The sequence below is a fragment of the Aptenodytes patagonicus genome, chromosome 3 (assembly GCF_965638725.1).
Source record: "Aptenodytes patagonicus chromosome 3, bAptPat1.pri.cur, whole genome shotgun sequence".
Taxonomy (NCBI): Eukaryota; Metazoa; Chordata; class Aves; order Sphenisciformes; family Spheniscidae; genus Aptenodytes; species Aptenodytes patagonicus.
In genome coordinates, this window is record NC_134951.1 from 13744604 (window position 1) to 13766712 (window position 22109).

Below are 22109 nucleotides of genomic sequence, written 5' to 3' on the forward strand. Positions count from 1 at the left end.
TTGTCAGAAAAGAAAAGTTTTTTGAGTTCCCTAGGGCCTCAATCCTTTTGTGTTGAGCTTGTAATTCAAAGTTTACAGCAATCTAACAGGTTTTCCATTAAAAAAATGTCCTTGACTGGTTTGTAAAATCCTAATAAGATGTTAGAAGGTTAATATATTTTTGTTTGAAATTCTTTGCCATTTTTGTGGGAGTGGCTGTGTGTGCATGCATTTTTTTTTCCTTTAGGTCTCAATAGTACAACAACCTGCAAAACTATTTGACAGGAGGAATGTGAGCTGTTGCTTAGTTACAGCTGGTCCATGATGATACAGGAACATTTCTGCTCCATGGTAGGATATATCTCCCCACTACCACCTCCCACTGAAGCTAATAGGAAGGTGAATCCACCTTTTAGTGAGATGCCATGCCAAAAGCCCCACTTGGGATCAGAAAGAGATGGAAAGGAAAGCAAATCAAGGAATTTTCCACTCCTCCTTTTCTGGGTCTAGTAAGATTTAGTCAGCCTGAAAATATTTTGTACTAGGTACAGAAATAACTCAAAATTTAAGTGGTTTTTTTAAAGCATTGAAAAAATTAATTGCAGAAGGGGTCCAAATTAGGAAGGACCAGATCCATCCTGTTCGATTCTCTGTCAGTGGGTTGCTGTAGGAACTTTGGGAATATGATCCCTTGGCGTAATAATAACGTCCTATCCATATAAAACATGTCATTGCAGGTTGGTTTCTATGGCCATTCAGGAAGGTAAGACAAATATTGGTGGAGACTGATTACAAAAAGCCCAGAGGTCATGAAATTCAAGCAAAGAGTTTTATATGACTTATTTCATCGGCTTTAGTTTTCATCCATGCCTATTCTTCAAACATAACAAATCTTAACTGCAGAGACTGAAGGAAGGGTTGAGGATTTAAAATATAAGCACAGAAATATTCGCTTGGTTTTCTGCTGTGTTGAGTGAAATTCATTTTACCTAATTTCAGTGACCTAAAAGACATACTGTGCAAACAAGTCATCAAGCAGATCAGTGAAGAGTGATAAGCACATTCGAAGACAATTTGTCCCACTCTCAAGATACGTAACCAAGACAGATGGGATGAATCATCCTCTGGTGCACCCTTTTTTCTCCACTGACTTTAGTGGGAGCCTCGATGGCTAATTGGACATTTATCTTGTCTTAAATTAGGTGAGGTGAATTCCACTCCAGTTTACCAGACAATCGCAGTGCAGAATTTTATTTCCAAGCTGTGTGTGTAAAAATAAGTTAAATCTATAATGTGGTGATATGAACAGTTTGCAATTCTGGCAGTCCATGCCTACAGTGCTGCAGAAATTACAGTTGACAGCCTAAGATGAGGGAAATAAGACTTTATTCTCAGTTCCTATCATTTTCCGTAGGGAAATACAACCCATCATAAAAGCATTACCAGAGATATAACTAAGAAATACAGGATTTAGAAATCTTTTACATTTAAGATTCTTCATTTACTTAGTAAGAACAGAAGGATTTTAAAGTGGATGTACTAACAGCAAATCTGATTTGTTCATTTTTTTGATTGAAAAGGCCATGTTTGACTCCTAATATAAGGTGAGACCACAATGTAGATAGAATAATGAATAAATAATTTTATTTATTTTTAGTTTAAGCATGATTGTATTAATACCAGGAGATATCTAAGTTGAAAAAGGAGAAGGGAAATAAATAGTAATACTGGTATATTCAATGAAGGAATGACGTAAACTGGGATTAAGCACACATCCACATAGGAAAGATGGTGAAATTTTATTACATGGGAAATAACACACTCATAATCCATTTATACATGTACTTTGCTTTCAAGTCTGTTACCCTGAAGATATTATACAAGGACAGTAGAATTGAGTAACAACTGGTAGTAATTTTCTCATAGAGCCAGAATAAAACAATTTCAGAAAATTTGAAGACGTCACATCTTTAGGCAGAGACTGATCAATGTTCCTGGTTTAGTTGAAGAGGTTTGCACTATTGCTACTTGTGCTATCGTGATTCTGTTGATGAATAAAACAACCTCATCTTCATCTCACTTATTCAGTGAATCCTAACTTCACAAGAAAAGATTTTAAAACCTGTCATAAAGAGATACATAGAATGACACTTACAAGAGTTCTTTATATATTTTACAGAGTAGTATGTACACCTTTTTCCCTCAGGTTATAAACCCAATCCTATTTCCATGAAATAAAGGTAATTTTCCAGATGATAATCATGAAACTAGAGAAAAGATGGCAGGGTCCTACAAAGATTGACATTTTGCATTAAACCATGTGAGAGGAGAGACTGGCAGGAGAATAGATGCAGACTATAGCATTTCCAAGTACTGACACACACAAAATAACCCTTCTGATCATTTAATCAATCATATTTTGCTAGATGAACATATTATCTTTCCAAGGAAAGAATGCAAATAACAGATGCCAAGGAGAAGGCTGAAATGCTTAATAAGATATTTTTCTGTGATCTTCTGTCACTCAATCTCTGTCTATATATACAGACACACATGTTAAAATAGTGGCAGAACACTTTGTGTAACAATTCTTCAGAAAGCTAAAAAGAGAAGGGCGTGGTCATGATAAAGGAAAGTGAAGGCATAAGTGCATCGCTATGAACAGCATCGAATGAAGTACATTGTGCAGCTATGAGCAATGACCTTATTTCTCCTAAGGTTCTGTGAGAAGTTACTGTAATGCAGAAGGAACTGTCTAAAGTAGTTCATTAATTGTCAGACATTTTCAGAAATACATGGGGAAAGATATTCAGTAGAATATTCAGTAGTTATTTTTAAGAAAAAGGAATAGGGAAATAGTGGTAGTGTTGAATCCCATTGGTTCACTAGAAATAACAGAGTTCATATAATTAGGCCCAAGATAATTATAAGGCGGTACATTTAAATGCAACACCTTCTGCAGAGCAGAGAGCTTTTGTGCATATCAAGGAAAATGAGGAATTAGTAATATATAGCCAACATTTGAAATTACTGTGACTTGGTCAAAGCCAACTTAGCTTTGGTAAAAACATTGTTCTTTCCATTTTTATGTATGAAAAATTCCTCGGAAAGGATTAGGAAGTGTGAGTACACAAGGAGCGTAGGACCGATCTTTGTCAATTTGTTTCCGTGTGAAAGCTGATGAAGATTGGATGTTAAAATAGATCAAAATCCTGAGTATGAAATTATCATGGTTCATAATTAACACGGCAAATTCTTTCAAGTCTAGTCTTTTAAAAATCAGCATTAAAGATTTCCTCCCATTTTTCAATGACAATGTTGATAACAATTGTGTGAGTTGATACGAAGTCAAAAGAGACATTAAATACTCATCAGATTACAGTCTTGTAAACCTCGATGCATAATAGAAATGGTAGAAAATGAGATTCAATGAAGACAAAGTGTTTTACACAAGGAACAGCTCTACTCAGCTGTTTTTCACATCAGTCTCATTTCTATATATGCATACCCAGATTTCAGTTTTATTCATAATTTTGGGCTGATATATTTTTCTAAGGCTGAGCAATTTTGCAAAAACTTACAAGCATTTTGTAAAATAAACTTTACGGCATAGATGTGGAAAATGCATAAGGGTGAAGCATAAAACTATGCTTCCACAGTCAATTAAGTTTTCCTCAAAAAAATAGTGATAGTTTTAACATTCATCAGTAATCAACATCCTGAAAAAACCTACAATTTCCCACATTTTCCTGAGCTTTTCCTTTTAGATCTAGAATACAAAATCAGACATGTTTCTCACAGTGAAACCAGATAATTGTGCATCTCCTGTGGACATTTCAATTTGCTCAGATTATCATCTGAAATATTTAACTGTTTACTGATGTTACTTACCACCTCATTTGCTATTGAACAGTATAGATACTGTACTTAAGTATCAGCAAAGCACAGCAGAATGGATATCCTCCAGAACCATTTTTAATTTGAGAATTTGGGAGTGCTATGATGATGCTGGCAAGGATAATTGTCCAGCCTGCTGTATTAGCTTGCAGGAGGATTGTAACAGCAGTGTGGTGTGGGTGATTTTGGAAACTGCTGAGTTACCTGGTCCTGGTCTCTCACTTGCTTGTGGCAGCCCTGCCTAGGGCATCCAGCAAGTTTTGTTTCTCCCAGTCATTGTTAGGACCCATCACCATTAATCAGTCACTGACATGTATACATAAAAAAAAATCAGAAAGAACAGGCAGTTCCCAAGAATATCTTCTTGGGAAACCATATATCTTGATGGATCCCTTGAGTAAGACAATGAAATGACTGCTGTAATTAGTCAGTGCTCATTGCTAGTGCTGAAATTCAGTTCTACAACATATAAACAAGAGAAGAGGAATGTACATCTCTGGTTGATATTTGCATCAATAGATGCAATCAAGCATATAGGCTTTTTATGCTTTTACATTTTCCAGTTGAGCAGTTTCCTCTAGTAAAGTTTGATATCAGTTCTTAATACCACTGGTTAATGCTGCTCTTTAATTAAAATGTTAGAAGTTTTGTTCAATCCCATATACTGCCCCTTCCTCATGACATTTTTGCATGTTATAATATCAAATGCCTGACAAGCTAAAGTAGAGAAGAAACATAGCCAGAATTCCTCCACAATGAAGTAATTGTTGTGTTTATTATCCTTCTAGAGGTAGAAATTTAAAAATGTCAGTGATTACTATTACCTCATCACCTTTTTTGAATGGGATGGAACCCATCTCAACCTTCCTGTTGCTGGTCGTGGACAACTTATCATTAGCAGAGGCCCTTTGGTAAATTTCCTGCATTTTTGCCTACTGAGGCACAACATTTAAGAAAGTAGAACCTAAAAGTTGTGGCAAGCCAAGCACAAATGCAAGCCATTTCTCAGATGAAGCATGAATGCTTAAGTATCCCCATCATTCTAGTAGGCTTTCCCCTGCTGAGTACAGTGATGTAGTTTGATACTCTTGGGCTTAATGGCTTAGCACAAGAAAAGTGCATAGAAATGCAGTTTAACCCTGGAAAATATGGCAGTGTGTAATAAAGAGGAGGAATGATTTACCAAGTCTGCATTTCTCACTAAAATGACAACACTCACATAAGTAGAATTCACTTCTACAAAACAAGAAATAATTAGGTTTGGCTCTAGCTTGCTGGGTTGAGTCCCACCAAACAAAATGACAGGTATTCCTTGACATCCCTAGTGGAATAACTTTTACCATTGTGAACTTCCCAACAAATGTTCATGAAATATGAATATGACAGCTTCACTCATACTGCTGTACAGACCAGGAATAGTCAAGATTCCCTTGAACAGTGGTTCAGAAACCTTGAAAGGGTAATAAATGTTCAGATCTTTGCAGACTTCCTTTCAGATGAGGCTAAACTCCAGGAAGAAATGGTCTTCCACTACTGCAGTCCTGGTCATTAGAAAGGACTGCGTGGGAACCTTATAATTTCTTCCTATGTGACAGATGCAGAGGCTTCCTAAGGGCCGGCTCTGGAGCAAACTCTTTTTAAAAAATGTAATCTGTATTTGTGTTCTGTATCATAGTCATGTTTGGTATAAAACTGATTCATAACAACAGTGATACGGTCCTAATTGGATCTTTTCAGTATACCCCCACCCCCAATTTTTTATATAAGTACAGTGCACATGTACAGTACTTTGAAAACAAGAGTAAAGACTAAAATCTCCTAGACATGTAGGAGACGTGAAGGTGGTGTGATTCACGGTAGGTTTCCAGTGTTAACCTGAGATGCTGCAGAGGCTCTGAAAAGTAATGGGAAGAGGTAAAAATTTAACCACAGTAGCTTTGCTTCACTTATTTTCTCATACTGTCATGGTACAACAACAATGCAACTTTATAAGAAATTAGATTGTTTCTCACATTTTTCTGGGAAGGTAAACAAAGAACTTCATATGTTTTCATCTGGTATCTGACCTTTCCTTGAGAGGAGGTCTGATTATATCTCTCCTTCACTACAGCTGAATTTTGCTGGGCGTTTCTGTTTTATGAAACTCACTTCTGTATTTATCTCTTACAGACTTGGCTTGTATGCAGCTGCACCTGCCAAAAAAGATTGGTTACAAAATTTCAACTTCTGCAAATGTCTGCAGCAAGGGTATTATACTATGCAAAGAATACCTTACGTCTTCCCTTTCATCATTTTTATTTCTTACCTGTTAAAAGGAAGGTGGGTTTTTCAGATCTTTTGCTGAGCTATTGGTCTCTTCCTAACCTGATATTCTAATATGCATTTTTCAATGCAATTTTTGATGTCTACTCATTCATTTTGGTAGAGTTTTCAGTGACCATACTGATAATATATCACTTGATTACTTCCCTTTACAGATGATTCTTTTAGATGGGTTATTGTGCTGCCTCAAGAATGGTTTCTGCTGATAGATCATAGTGATATGCATCAGTGTGACAAAGGGATTTAAATTGGTTAATCTGTCTATTTATATTGCAGAACAGAACTAATTGCCTTCAGTTTGGAAATTCAAAATGCTTTTATTGCCTATGAAAGCCACTGAAGCCAAAATATGGCTTTGAGGGGCGGTGCAGTCAGCAAATTTTGGAAGTGAAATGGGAATTGAAGGTGCTCTGAAGCTTACTATTGTAGGAAAGTGGTTCTGTTTTGTAAATTATGTTGATTGACTGAACAAGTGAAAGTAATGCAACCTTCCTCCTGAAGGTGAAACTCTGCAGGCTGAGTGAAATGTGAAAGAGGAAGTAAAATGCTACCTCATAAACATCACGTCTGATAATATTTCCAGTCAGAAGAACTAAGATAAATGTAGTAAAAGAAATACAAGAATTTAGATTTGACAGGGAAATAGAACGTTATTTTCTACTAAATTGGAAGGCGCATATCTTGAACTTTGAGGTTAAAAATAAATACTGGAGTTGTATCAGCTACTGAATGCCACCCTGTGACTTTTCATGAATGACATAATTACTGCCTTTTTAAAGTACCAAGATTTTTTGTAGATGGTTGAAGATTAAGATATTCAACAAGAACTTAATGCATGGAATAATTGTGTGATGTTTGTCAGAAAATATAAGGCAATAGTAAATTCCAGTAGCTGTCATCTTAGAGTATTTTAAGGAAGGATTAACTCTGTTTAGATCTGTCAACAACATCTTTGTTTACACTGCTCAAAAATCTCTAAAGTTTATAAACCATCTTTTTTTCAGAACATTGTTCTAGAGTATTTTTCATGGGGTTAAGAAGAAACATGCCCACAGAGCATGTATTGAATAATTTCCTATTATGGGAGTTTCTCATCTGCCTGTGTTGAAGACTGAGTGCACAGATTCAGTATGACAATTTATGTGTCTAATTTATTTTCATGCCTATTTGACTGTCCCTGGTTTTCCCAGAATTCTCCTAGCTATGGCTGCCTATGTGATATTGTATATCACATATGCAATGTTAGTGCATTAGTGCAGCATATTACCTACACCTTTACCGGACTATCAGACTCTTTTCCTCTTGTACCTTATATATCCTTGCTATGGCTCTTCTCCTTCCTTTTCTTACTGAAGCGTATTTTCTCTGCACAGCATGGGAAACCACCAAGCTTTCCCATGATGCATGAAAAGAATATGTTGCAGTCTTGTTACATTCTCAGAAAATCTTCCTGTTTACTCTTATCAGCCTGTGCACAACTATGTTTTGTATTGAGGAATATCTGCTAGCCACATATGATTGCCTTAGATACGCTGAGGAATTTCAAATTGTTCTAGCTGCCTGTGAATAGGGTTTTAGATGGCTGAAGGAAAAGGCAGTAAGATGCCAAATGACTTACATTCAAAGTGAACAGTCTATAATCACCAGTCAGCTGAAAAGTAATTGATGACACTTATGGGTGTACATGGCAAGGTTTTAGCGGGTGAAGAAGGGGGGCTGCAGGGGTGGCTTCTGGGATAAAGTCAGCTCCCTGAACTGGTCAGCTGTCCAGCCATCCAGCTGCAAGGGACCTACTGCAGGTCAAAGCTGAGCCAATCTGTGAACCTTGTGTGGCCTCTGTGAAAACACGTTTTAAAAAGGGCAAAAAAAAGGGGATACAGGAAAGAGGAGGGGGAAAAAAGAGTGAGAAACAACAGAGGGAACGCTGAGATCAGAGAACAAGGAGGAGAAACTGCTCCAGGAGCTGGAGCAGCTACTCCCTGCAGCCATGGAGAACCTATGCTGGAGCAGATTTCCCGCAGGACTGCAGTCTGTGGAGAGCCCATGCCAGAGCAGGGGAAGCGACAAAGAGAAACCACTCTGCACTGACCTTAATATCTCCCTCATCCCCTCTGTGCCATCTGGGGTGGGGATAGAGGAGTCTGGAGTGAAGGAATGAAGCTGAGCCTGGGAGAGGGGAGAGAAAAGGTGTTCCTTTAATGTTTGTCTTTTTGTTTGTCACTACCTGAATCTTTTTTAATTGGCAGTAAATTAAGTTAATTTTCCCCAAGACTGGTTGCCCAGTGACAGTAATTGCTAAGCACTCTCCCTGTCTTAACCCATGAGCTTTCTCCCTCCTGTTTTTTCCTATTGTCTCCCCCTGTTCTACTAAGGAGGGGGAGGGAGTGAGCAGCTGGGTGAGAGTTTGACTGTTAGACCCACCACAGAAACATATAAATTGTATAAAGACAAAATGAAAATGTGAAGGGTGCTCATTTCATATAGTCTGGGATAAAGATGAGGAAAAAAGGAACTATAGGAAGTTTGAATTGTTTAATTTTTTATTCAATTATTTTCATAATTAAAAAAAAAACAAAACAAAACAAACAAAAAACCCAAATAGAGATTCAATAGCACTGACAGGAATATTTAAAGCTATAAGGAGAATATACTTTCCTAACAGTGCCCAATCAACTTGTGGAACTCATTGCTATGAATGCTAATGAGACTAAGACTAAAGCAGGTTTATACGAAAACCTAAGGATTTGCATAGATGATGAGAATGTCCACATTTCAATTGGAAAGGATTAAGAGAAGATCAGAAGGGGATGGCTGAAAGGATATAACTGTCGATGCTCCATGTCTCTATCTAAGGTTAAGGAGACAGTCTGAGAGTGTATGTCTTCATGCCAGCCTCCTGCAAGATTTCTTGCACTTTCCTTTGAAGAAGTTTATACTGGTGTCTGTCTGTGACAGGCTAATATCTCTGTCAATGCTCTGGTTTGCTCTAGTTGTTTCTGTATTCCTAGTTGCTTGGTGAATAGTTAAAAATTTATTTGCAATAACAGGATTAAGTTCCAAATGGCTCACCAGGATGATTATCTAATGAGGACAAGTATTCTTTAATTGGCATGATGAAATTATGAATGAGACTTTGGAAAAGCAAGTCTGGAAAAGGAATTTCACAGAATTTGGCAGAAGCTTTTCACTGAAGGTGACAACTAACTGCTTCACAAAATCAGGGCAAAGGATGGTTTAAAAGGCTCAAAAAAGATCATTCTCATTTGGGACCAAATCAGTCCAGGGAGACATTTATCTGACCTGTTCTGTGTATAGCCTGTTTGTGTGTTTCACTACCCTTACCATGTCTAACGACAGTATCTTCCATAGTGTCCTAATATCTAACCTAACTTCTTCATGTGCTGCCTTCAGTGAGTGAAGAGAAAAAATGTTCACCAGCCTTTACCTAACAATATTTCATATATTGCAAGTTATCTAAGGCTGTTCTTTTATAGTCTACAAAGGCCAGTCCCTTCAGCATTTTCTCAAGGGTTGTGTCTTCTGTATTTGTTATTCTTGTGCTCCCCTGAACTCTTCCTGATTTGCCTGAATTTTATTTAAAAGTGTAGTGTCCAGACTGAACAGATTTTTTCAGATGAGGCTTCTACCAGAGAAAAGTACAGTGGAAAAAATGACCTCTTCTATCATATATATAATACTCATTAATATTCTAAATTAGGCTAAGTTAAGATAAATTCATTCTCTTTACAATTCACTGCCCTGGCAGAACAAGGTTCGAGAACATGAAGGACAGTTCCACTCAGAGTGCAGTTTTCACATATTTAGTAACCATTTTCAAACTTACTTTTTTAAAGAATGCCACCCTGCCTCATTGTATGGGTCAGCGACACTCACTTTGAAGGCTATTGGCTTTGTGTGTCTAAATAAGCCTAACATGATTGACTTTCAGAACTTCATTTAAGAAAAATATATAATCAGATTTTTGACTGAAGACTCTAGTTAAAGGAAAATATTATTTATTAATACACTAAGAAATCATATTTATGAGAGGAAAAACTTTCAGGATCCCCAAGCTTTCTGTATTTTTTAAAAAATATGCATCCAAATATGACCTCTTTTTAAATTAAAAAAAAAAAAAAGTGATAATTTTTCAGCACTTTTCTGAAAACAGAAAATGCCCTGCTTAATAAAAATCTTTACTTTCTCTTGCACTTTCTCTTGCACTTTCCTCTTCTTTGTCTCACAGGGCTCAGAGGTGGGAAGAGATGAAGTCTGTGGCCCACAGTGACGATTTGTTATTATCTATCTAGGTTACAGTTCTTTCCTCTGACTCTCACATCAGTGGAAACAGTGGTTGTTATAAATTCCAACAACCAAAAAACAAAAAAAAGGCAAGAATTTTATACCTACATATTTCTCCAATATGTTCATTGTAGAACAGATGCCAAGAACTCGGATAAATGTGAAAATATCAGGGGATGTTATTCTGGCATAACACAACCATGAATCAAGACAAGTTTTCTGCCTTCCTGCAGATTCAAGCTGCAGTAGGAATATTTCTGTACAGTTGTCTTCTGTCGAGATCACCGTGAGCCTGTACAACAGAGAATCATTTACTGTAACAATTTAGCCTTCATGTTTATTTCTATTTCTAGATTGATTTCCTAGAGAAAGAAAGTTTATATGATCATGCTGACTGTGTGTGTATTTGTGTCGTCGATAATCTCTAAACCTCTTAGCCAGTGTCAAAAAATCGTAACAGAGACCTCAAAATAGTTCATTTCCTACAGTTTCTGGGAAATGGGTAGCTGGGAAGAAGACAGAGACCTTGTAAACACCACCTGTAATGAAAAGGCTGCAGTATGAGCTGGGAGGATTACTGAGAGATTAAGTTATCAAATCAATAACTAACTGCCTTGATTCTTCCTCTTTGCTACAGCCTGGCTCCGGGTCTGCGGTTATCATGCATGGCAGCATGAGGGAAAGGGATGCAAATTTGTCCATGTCTAATAACACAGACCTCTTTTACAGCTCTGCAGCATCATAAATGTATTTTGGTGAAGATTAGTGCAACCGGCATTTGTAACTTGATTAGGACATACCTCTGCACAGCCAGCCTCTTGCCTGTCTTTGGAAGATATAGATCATTTCTCACGGAAAGGCTCCTGATGGCCTCATATCCTACTGTGCTACTTAATGGATTATCTGCTATACTACATAGGAGAGCAGTGATTTCCTGCTATTCAGTCTACAATAAATTAGGTAGTAATTAGCTTTATAAGGCACTTGCTGAATGAGTGATATGAGACGAGAAAATACTATACATTTTAAAGGGTTTATCCATTGTTCTTAGCTTTAATAACCTCATATTGGATGCAATTTTCCTCAGGTATCTTATTAAAAAATGATGTCATTTTAACTTTAGTTTTTTATCAGTGAAGTTCTCTGTTCTGTTTCCTATTTTCAGTGAGGAAAAAATGCTAAATAATTTAAAAGTTAAAGATAAAGCAATGAGAAATGACAAAACAATGATCACCTTATTAAATATAAAGACAGGGCCTTATTTTTCCTGCAGTGTGTTATATTGCTGCTTGTATGGGAATGTCCTGGTCTTTGAAGCATCAGCTATAAAGATAAGATTAAAATGTCATTCGTATCAATCATTGAGGTAGTGACTCTTTTACTCTGGCAACTATAATGCAAATTTTTTTAGAAGAAAGCATAACATGATTTGCAATCTTGAAGATGCAATACTGTAAGTTAAAGACAAACAAACAGAAGCACCCAGATAATTCTGAAGGTGTTTGAGATATTAAATGAAAACTGGTCACAGATTATAAACATTAAAATTATAGAACATATTAACATTATAAAACGTAGCTGAAAGGAGAAAGAATGACCTCACTTGAGGAAACAAGGAATGGAGAATGGAGAAACTATTTACAGAGGCACTGCTCTGGCTTGTGTAACAAGGTGAATATACTAATTAATTTCTTAGCACATCATATTAGAACTTCTCTTTTCTGCATTATCAGTTAGATAAGGGTTATACAGTGTGTTACAGACAATGCTTACAATGTGCAACAGTGCTGTGAAACAAGGTAATATTTTACATGGAGAAACAGTACACAGATTAAACTACTTATCTTAATGTAACAGAGTCAGTGATACACATGACTACAAACAAACAAAAAGATAATTCCCATCTCCAGCTCTTAGGTGGTAATTATTAGGCAAGATGAATTCCCAGCTTTATAAAAGTGTGATGAAATTATGTGGCACCTTTGTAACCAAATTATTTCACTATCCATATTTCCCTAATGAAAATTCAAACCTAGGGAACCTCCCAACTTGTGAGCATGACATATCTCATCTTCTGTCATCTTTAGATATACATATTATATTTTCATACTAGTTCCATGGGACATATAGGAAAGGCCTTTAGATATGTGAGAAATTCCTAACTGTCTAAAGAGCTACTATAGCAACAAAAAAGAATATGAAGTACATCAAATGGGGGAAAAGTGATTGCATGAAAATATAAATAAAACTACATAGGTTGTGTGTATTTCTGTATTTATTAGTTATGTCCTCAGTATATTCCATGATAGGAATGCCAGTGCGAGTTCTGTAATGGTTTTAATGAAAATTTATTATACCTATAGCGAGCACAATACAAGGGTATACAGAAACACAAAACAAGGCTACAGCACAGGCTTTTCTGTCCTGAAAGATGTAAAAAATCATACAGGGCCGCAAAGTACAAATAAACAACTGAAAAGAATCTGTCACCTTGGGGGATTCTTGGTGGCTCTCTGTTTAGTTTCTAAATACTCTGGATTACCATATACAGTTGTTTCCTTTGGGGACAGCAGAAAGAAATTTTTCTAATGACATTGTTATGCTGCAACTCCTCTCTGTTAGTGCTGGGCATATTCTTACTCCTCCTTCTTTTTTTCACATTTTCAATTACAGGATTTTTTTCTCTTTAGGTAGGAATAGGAAGAAAGTTTTAAATCTTTACAATGTTCATAGAAAGAAAAAGAAAAAAAATTCCAGCAAGTTCTGTTCTCTCCATCAAGATGCTCTATTGCTATCTCTACTTCTTCACAATAAGATAACCTTAATGCAATACTACAGTAATGTACCACTTCTTTTCTTTCATGTTTTGGGTCTGCTTGTGCGGCACAATGCAAAGAGGTGCAGCTAACTAAAGCACCTCCAACCAGCTATCTCGGGTTCTCACTGAGTAGTTCAGTCAAGGTGGATGGACATGTTAATACTGCTAATAAGGCTCAATCCAGTTCTAAGCATTAGCTGATGTGTCAGAACTAGCCTGTATGAAGCTCTACATTATTACCTTGCTACAACAGAAACATATTATTTCTTCATCTCCTCAAATATTGCTGCTAATCAAATGCAGTCTAATAAAAAGAATGCATTTTTTTCCTATAACTATAGTTATAACAGCAAAAATGTAAAGACATAGCATGAAATTCCCTATAAGACTCTGTTTACTTGCATGTTGTCCAATACCTTTGCCAGGATCAGGTACCCCTGCCATCCTTTCTGAGAATCTACTATACTCACTTCATCACCTGGCAAGTATTTCCTTTTTTTCTATGGCCATAATTATGAGAGAACCTTTCATAAATTTAATATTACCTTACCAATGACAATTTTTATAAATTCTGCTCCTTTAAGTTTTTCAAAGTAATTTCTTTCAAATGCCCTATTGCTTTGAATAGATTAAAAATAAATGGCAAGTGGCAAGAGAACTCATTTCTCAACCATGCCAGATATTTTAATTATTTAAACACCTTCTCTTTGAAGACTTCCCTTCATTAGTGTACTGTGTTTTTGTAGCCAGATCTCTCTGCTCTAGGATTTATGAAAGACAGAATTCTGTATATTGTGTGCCTCACAGAAATTTCATCCTGGCACAGTCAATAAAAATAAATAAATAAAAAACTAATAAGAACTACTCTAGGTATTTCTATTGCTGAATCTCTTTTTCCTTTCCTCAGCATTATGGCAATGCCACCACTTCTAATGCAAATACTGGTATTGCTTCTTTTTATACTTCCTCTGTTTCTGATGGTTTTATGGCAACTTGTATCATTCTACCTCTTGTGAAGAAGGCACAGAATCTCTTTGGATATGTCTAGGGAGAGTAAGTAATGTTTCTGTCTATTCCCCTGGGCTCAGTTAAAAACAAATTCTGGATTCAACATTCATAGAAACAAGACTTGCCTGTGAGGGAGTCCTACATGACCACCTTTCCCCAATGCCTCCATGGTCACGCACAAGCAGCAGCTTCCTCCCCTGCGCTCCCCAGCCGAGGAAGAGCCCCTTGCATAATTTCCCTTCCCATGAATAAAAACAGGGAGACATCAAATCTTCAGGCTGGGAGAAACTCCACTGCACTGGCTTCACTGATCAACAACTTCTCCTGTTTCAGCCCCCCAAGGTGTATGTCACGCTGTTTCAAATACATTAAATTTCTTCACAAATCAAAACCCAATAGCTGTCCATTAAGACATCATCTGCATGTGTGAAATCTGAAGAGGCTCTAAGAGCCTTCCTCTGTGTGGGAGAAGAAATTTTCAAAAATAACTTTCCAAAAGTTTCCTTTTTTAACATAGACCACGGTGCATAACAAAAAGATTACCTTTTCTGAAGCTTGTAATTCTATTAGCCTTCATTGTCCTTTACCTCGGGGACTAAAGATAATTAATTTTCAAGCTAAGGTCCATGTGAAAATCTTTAGCAGAGCTTGATATTTCATGTCAATACAAGAACTACAAGATCCATATTCAGAAATGATGCACCAGTCAAGACACTGAATTTCTGAAATGACATATTTCTGAACAAGCAGCTGAACAAGGATAAAGGTTATGGGGAACTCTCATAGCATTTTTCAAGCAAATCCTTGTAATTCAGCATGGGTTTAAAATACACCCATTGAAATACAGCACTGTAGCCCACAAATGGCCAGACTGTCAAACTTGGGTGGAAAACTTGTCACTAATGACCCTGAATGTAGGGAAAATGATGGATCTGATTGGAGTCTTTGTAACTGCTTGGTGCAAGGGCACATCGATATGAATGTGAATCAATCACGAATAGGTTTACTCTTTTGTCCATGATACACTGGGAACTCGCTCATTTGCAGTTTCTGTCCATCATTTTTTTCAGAAATGAGCCAAAGCAACATCTGGGGATAGGAGTGCTTCTCCTCAGCTGAGGTCATGTGTTATAGCTTTGCTTTCTGTTTCACGGGACATCAAAGAAAGAAAGGAAAGGTGGGCTTCCAATTCATATAGAGGCTGCCATGCATCCCCTTTAGATGATTTTATACGAGTACTTGAAAGCCTATGTATGTGTTTGTTTAGAACTCATAGATTTGATCAACCACGGGAATTCATTCATCCATTGAGTCTGAAAATAAAAATATTTCAGGCCACATGGAGGGACTCTAGTGGGATTCGACATGGAAGGGAGTGGTTAATTTTTTTGCATCTGAGATATTCTGAAATTTTCCATGCAGATCGCAGGACATTGCATTAAAAATGCTCTCTCCTGAGTTTCAGTTTTCAGGTATGGAAGTCCAGCAGTATATCAGTTCTGAGACAGAAAGTAATAAGATCAGAGGACGAAAAACATAATTCACTTTTATATTTCTCTTGAAATGATGAAAATCACTGTGAGTTATTGTGAATATACATGGTCAACTTCAAGCATGATTTGCTTATTTTTTGTAAATTATCAACAATGTGTATTTTTAAATTGTGTAATATTTTCTAAAGATCTCAGTGATTTATGCATATTAACTGAGATTTAAGTAAAGCCTCTTTCTGACATAGATGTCATTACACTTGAATAAGTGGAGATGGACAATTTTTTTTTCAGAAATTCATCCAGCAATCTGGTAACAAACATGGGAAGCTAGGAGCTTGGACTCTTGCTCTCCCTCCTAGGGTATTCTAAGTATAATAAAAAATAAAACACAGTCTTACCAGTGATCTATGATCCTTTCTGTCCTTGAGAAGGATGAAAATTAATGAAAGGGGTCTTCCTTTTGTTTGTTTTGTATAGTATTATCTGATTTTATTTGGTCAAGATTGTAGGACAAGAAGCGCATTCAGCTATGGAAATGGTCTTTCAGATTTTCTGTGGGGAGAACAATAATCCCCATTTCCCACCTACAAATCCTAAACTGATCCTACTTGGCAGTATTTCCTATTTAATGTAAGCAAATCCATACTTCCTTTAGAAGTCTCCTGACTCCTGACATTTGAGGTAGGATTTATATGTTTTCAGCATTAACTTCAGTGGGACCTTGTTTTGACACATTCAGTCCATCAAAAGAACGTTCAGCTGGAACGCTGTGGTATAGTATACAAATGCTCATTGAGTATTTTTGCTCATCTTTCTTGAAGAAACTTGTACAGTTGGCACAGCATTGCAGAAATGTTTTGCTGAAGATGTGAACCTGAGATCCTCAAGAAATCCTGAGTTCTCTGAGCTCAAGGCAATGTTATTTTTGGAATGCAGCAATAAATACAACAATGTAACCCAAATTATTCACAACACGTTGGGGATTTTTGCTTGCGTTCTTTTGTCAAAACTTAATGAAAATCTTTAACTAGTAGGTTCAACTTCTCTTGTCACAAATGGGACACCTACTTAGACTACTGATGGGGGTATTTGATTGTAGGAAATTTGTACCTCACTGAATGAACTCACTCATGAAATATTGCTGGATGTGAGACAAATATTCTTTCCCTTAGTTCTCAGGTACTCTACTAAGTTTTTTTTACGTACTCTGCATTTGGCACTTAAGTACCGAAAACTATAGAAAAAGATTTTTGTTTGGTTAGCTGTTTAACAGCAAGGTTTATATGGGTTTAAAAAGTCAAAATTGAAAGTACACTTTACTTCAGCCACAAGAAGAATGCTTTACAGTGCCTTATTTTTTATTTGCTTGTGAGTTATACTTCCTATATTTAAGTTATTTCACTGTACTTTCCTCGATTTCACAAAGAATTATCAGTTATAAATTCAGAATGAGAGAACAAAGTATTAGGAATCCTATGAGTGATTTTATTTTTTTTAGTTACTTTCTCTCTGGCAAAATGAAGCTTGCTGCATCTAGCCGGCTTATCTTGACAGACAGGGGCGTGGGCATGTTCCTGCTCCATGACTGGAATATAAGTTTGGTCATATTTGGCAGACTCTAGACAGAAGCCCTTTCACGAACAGATATATTCCTGACATACATTATGTAGAGGCAGGCTATGAAAATGCACAATGGTTTTAAAAGACTGTTCCATGAAAGAATTTCTGAAATAGAATTTTGTGATATGAATTTGTTAAACAAATACTGAATGCAATTTATGGTTTTTTATTCTTGTGAATGATACTTTGAAAAAGCAAAACCTTCTATTGGCATTGTCTGTGAATTTGGACTGGCTTTCAATTAACCAAATATTTAAGGACGTTATGCACATTAAAAAGATATTATTGAAATATATAGAGAATAAATAAACTCCAGTATGATAAAGATTCAATAATGATGGTAAAAATGTTAGTTCCAAGGACACTATTGACTAAATATTTAATTTTTCTGCTTGGAAAAGAGCAGGTTTATGCCATCGTATCATTCAAAGATAAGGAAACTTTTCTTAATTACTGATCATAGAAAGTTTGTTAAGTAACAACTATCAAAGTTTAAAAAATATTATTTGATTTGACAGATTGAAAAGCGAGCAGACTAACTTTTCCAAGACTAAAGAATATCTTCTCTAACAAAAAAGGTATATCACATGGTTAGAATGTTAAAGCAGAAATTGTGCCTTATTTTTGTGACATCTTGTACCTTGTGTCTATTTTTAGCCTGAGAGCATTCAGTGAGCAGAAAACAGAACAATTACTTACTGTAACAATTCATTGGTCACCTCATTGGAATAAGTATCATGAGATATGGCAGATTCTCCATCACTTGAAGTCTTTCAATCAATTTTTTTTTTTTAAAAGGGTCCTTCCTCAAATCACAGTCCTATGACTATGGCTATGCTTGAAGTTACTTGAGGTTGTCATGGTATTTCTGAGCTTTTTTCTAGATTTCATGATAAATACTCCATGAACAAATGAACACGTCACGAAGCAATATGGCTTAACTTCCATACGAAAATAACTTTGGGTTGCAAATGAAATAAGTTGCATTCTTCTAACGAGTGTAAAATTAGCTGTTCATGAGTCAGCACTACTATCTCTCCTTGCTTGATATGTGTGGTGGGTTGACCCTGGCTGGATGCCAGGTGCCAGCCAAAGCCACTCTGTCACTCCCCTCCTCAAATGGACAGGGGAGAGAAAATATAACAAAAGGCTCATGGGTCTAAATAAGGACAGGGAGAGATCACTCACCAATTACCATCATGGGCAAAACAGACTCGACTTGGGGAAAATTAAATTAATTTATTACCAATCAAATCAGAGTAGGGTAATGAGAAATAAAAACTAAATCTTAAACCACCTTCTCCCCACCTCTGCCTTCCTCCTGGGCTTAATGTTACTCCCAATTTTCTCTACCTCCTCCCCCCCAGCAGCGCAGGGGGATGGGAAATGGGGGTTGTGGTCAGTTCATCACATGTTGTCTCTGCCGCTCCTTCCTCCTCAGGGGGAGGACTCCTCACACTCTTCCCCTGCTCCAGCATGGGGTCCCTCCCATGGGAGACAGTTCTCCACGAACTTCTCCAACGTGGGTCCCTCCCATGGGCTTCAGACCTTCATGAACTGCTCCAGCGTGGGTCCTTTCCACAGGGTGTAGTCCTTCAGGAACAGACTGCTCCAGTGTGGGTCCCCCACGAGGTCACAAGTCCTGCCAGCAAACCTGCTCCAGCGTGGGCTCCTCTCTCCATGGGGTCACAGGTCCTGCCAGGAGCCTGCTCCAGTGTAGGCTTCCCACAGGGTCACAGCCCCCTTCAGGCACATCCACCTGCTCCAGCATAGGGTCCTCCACGGGCTGCAGGTGGATATCTGCTCCACCGTTAATCTCCATGGGCTGCAGGGGGACAGCCTGCCTCACCATGGTCTTCACCACGGGCTGCAGGGGAATCTCTGCTCCGGTGCCTGGAGGGTCATGGCAACAATGGCAACAATGCTGTTTTTCAATATAACAGGCCTTTAAGACATTTTTTCTGCTCTAGAATTAGATAAATGGTCCCAAACTCATCACCTGTCCGATTTCCTTTTTCAAATGTCTTCAAAAGATTCATAATTCAAAAAAAAAATTTTATATTAACTGTGTATTTTTTTTAACCCCAGGGAATTATGAATTACCATCTGCATCTAGCACAAAACCTCCATTACAGGACTGCCTTCAAAATTATTCAGAAAGTCAGAAGCTGAATCCTGAACGTCATCAAATGCCTTTGAATGGAGGGGGAGCAACTGGCATCTCTTCCTGGGGAAATTTGGTTTTATTGTGGGTTCTGTCATTTGTCTGATCAATGGCCTTGGACATACCTGAGCCTATTCACTTCCGTGCACTGGTTATCTTAGCACTTTTAAAACATATGTTCCTAGCAGCACAAATTCCCTTTTTCATGGTACCTGACACTGTGTAAGCATATGCTGATCTATAGAGAAGAATTGCATTTTATCTGACATATTTCAAATATTTCACCTCTATTCCTTGCTTTAGTTTTCTGGATTAAATAATATTTGGAAAAGGTAAACTGATGCCACCAAAAAAAAAAAAAAAAGATTTAAAATTAGGAAGAAAAAACCTTGTCTGAAACTAACGCCTTTGAAAATATTGACAATGAGAATCCCAAGGGTAATTGATTTTACTTTTTGAGAGACGGTTTACCCTTGCAATGTCACAAATCCAAGAAGTCTTCCCTCAGAGTGAAAGGAAATAGTTCAAAAGAGCCAGACAAGCTGGTAACAGCACATGCATTCCCAAATTGCTATTTCCCGCCCTCCCTTCAAAGACATCAGAGAGATTGAGTATGTTCCTTTCTCTCTCCTTTAAGATCAATATCATCCATCACACCAACACAGAAACAAACTTAGAAATCCAAGTGTTTGAGCTGTCTCCCAGCAAATATCCAATATTTTTTTTAAACTGACCAGAAATGAGTTAGCAGAAATTGCCAATTAACTTTAGGGCAGTGAAAGAGCAGGAGGATTGTTAAGTATGAATGAATTCCATGTCCTTTTGGAATGGTGGAGCACAAAAATCTCAGATGAAGGTGTAAAATTAAAAAATATGTACTGTGAAAAGCCTGGAAAAATTCTTACACCTTCTATGCCACCGTTCAAGGTATTTATTAATCAGTAATAACAATCATCTCCACTTTGTAAGTTAAAAATTATGCTTTTTCCTAGATTTCATGATAAATATTCCATAAACAAATGAACACATCATGAAGTTACATAATTAGTTTTCCCTAATTATTTTATTTTTAATTGGTAATCTAGTTTTCGTTACTTCAAAAATTATACATGATTTCTGTTTTATAATTGGAATATCAGGGAGTTTTTGGCTGGAGGTGGAAGAAGTGCTGGATGTGCTGAAATGAGCTGATTGGGAAATCCCAGTGAGGCTGGAAAATGGAAAGCTGAGTCATATCTTCTACAAACTCTTCCACTCTGTGAAGGGGGAAGTTTTGCCTAACTGTAGATAGCTAAAAGTCAGTTGTCTAGGTCTGAGTTAATTATCCCAAACCCCATCCTGAAGTTAGTGGACAAAAAGAGGAATCTCTAAAATTTGTTCTGCTGACCTGTTTTGGATGCCCCTCTTTACAATACCTCTGTTTTCTTTTCAATTACTGTAGTGTGAGACAAATTTATTTGAATTAGGCAGTGGCTTTCTAGATGAATCTTGTTTCCTGTATGCATTGCAATTTACTAAAGCATCACACAGTTCTCATGGCCAAGGTCAGAATGAAGACTGAGACGTTTCAGTATGTACCATTTCCTGCACTCTGCCAAAAATGGCAGTATGTGTTTACATTACATTACATGTAATGACATCCCTTTTGTTATACCACCCACCACTGAACCATTTTGACCCCTCTTTGTGTCATAAAGCTCCCAGGAGCCCAGAGAGGTTTAGCAACTTGTCATTTAATAAAAAACACTGAAGAATTCAGATGTTCATGGAAGTCTGCCTTGAGAAAACACTGTTCTGGGCTCTATAACATACCTGAGCCCCAAAGAGAAATGCAGCGAGGATACAGTGAGAGATCTCTGCCACAAGTGATTACCAGGAAGCACACCCAAATGAAAGAAAAAAAAAAATCTTGTTAGTTGCTTTTGACACTCAGGACTAGAAATTTTAGGTCAACTAGGAAGCATGAAGGATAGAGAAGAGAATACAGGAATGAGGGAAGAGGTATGACCGAGGCCTCAAATGCTCGAAGTGGCTGGGAAAGCTTGATCCAGCTCTATTCTTCATCCTGCTTTAATCAGGTGGGGATCAGTATCTTCTGAAAAAATACATTTGGAAGTAAAGGGAACACATATTTCTCAAATTTCAAAAGATATAATTTTAAGTAATTACTCAAAATTTTGGTTATCAACTGAGAAAATATACTAAGCAGGGAGAGCTAAATCTCAGATTTTGCTTCCGTACAGAATTTTGAGTAACAGTTGCATTTAATTCTTTGACAAAATTGAGATGATTTTTAGGTAGTAGCTGCTTCACTTCTATGGACAAATTGGTTTCTGTCAGGAACCGCAAGCCATATAAATGAGAAAACAATTTCTGTTTAGTTTTTCAAAGCTTGGATCCCTCACAGGACTAGATTAATGTGTTGATATAGAGTTCATTTTGATCAACACTTTAATACATTATGAGAGACTGCATGTTGCAAAATCTCTTAATGTGTTCTCTGAAT

At 37.1% G+C, this 22109-nt stretch overlaps 1 long non-coding RNA gene across 1 annotated transcript in view; it reads right to left on the reverse strand.

Annotated features, from left to right (window-relative positions):
* Positions 1 to 22109, reverse strand: part of LOC143157763 (uncharacterized) — a 104105-nt gene that overhangs the window by 60235 nt on the left and 21761 nt on the right. The gene's annotated exons all lie outside the window — the stretch shown is intronic.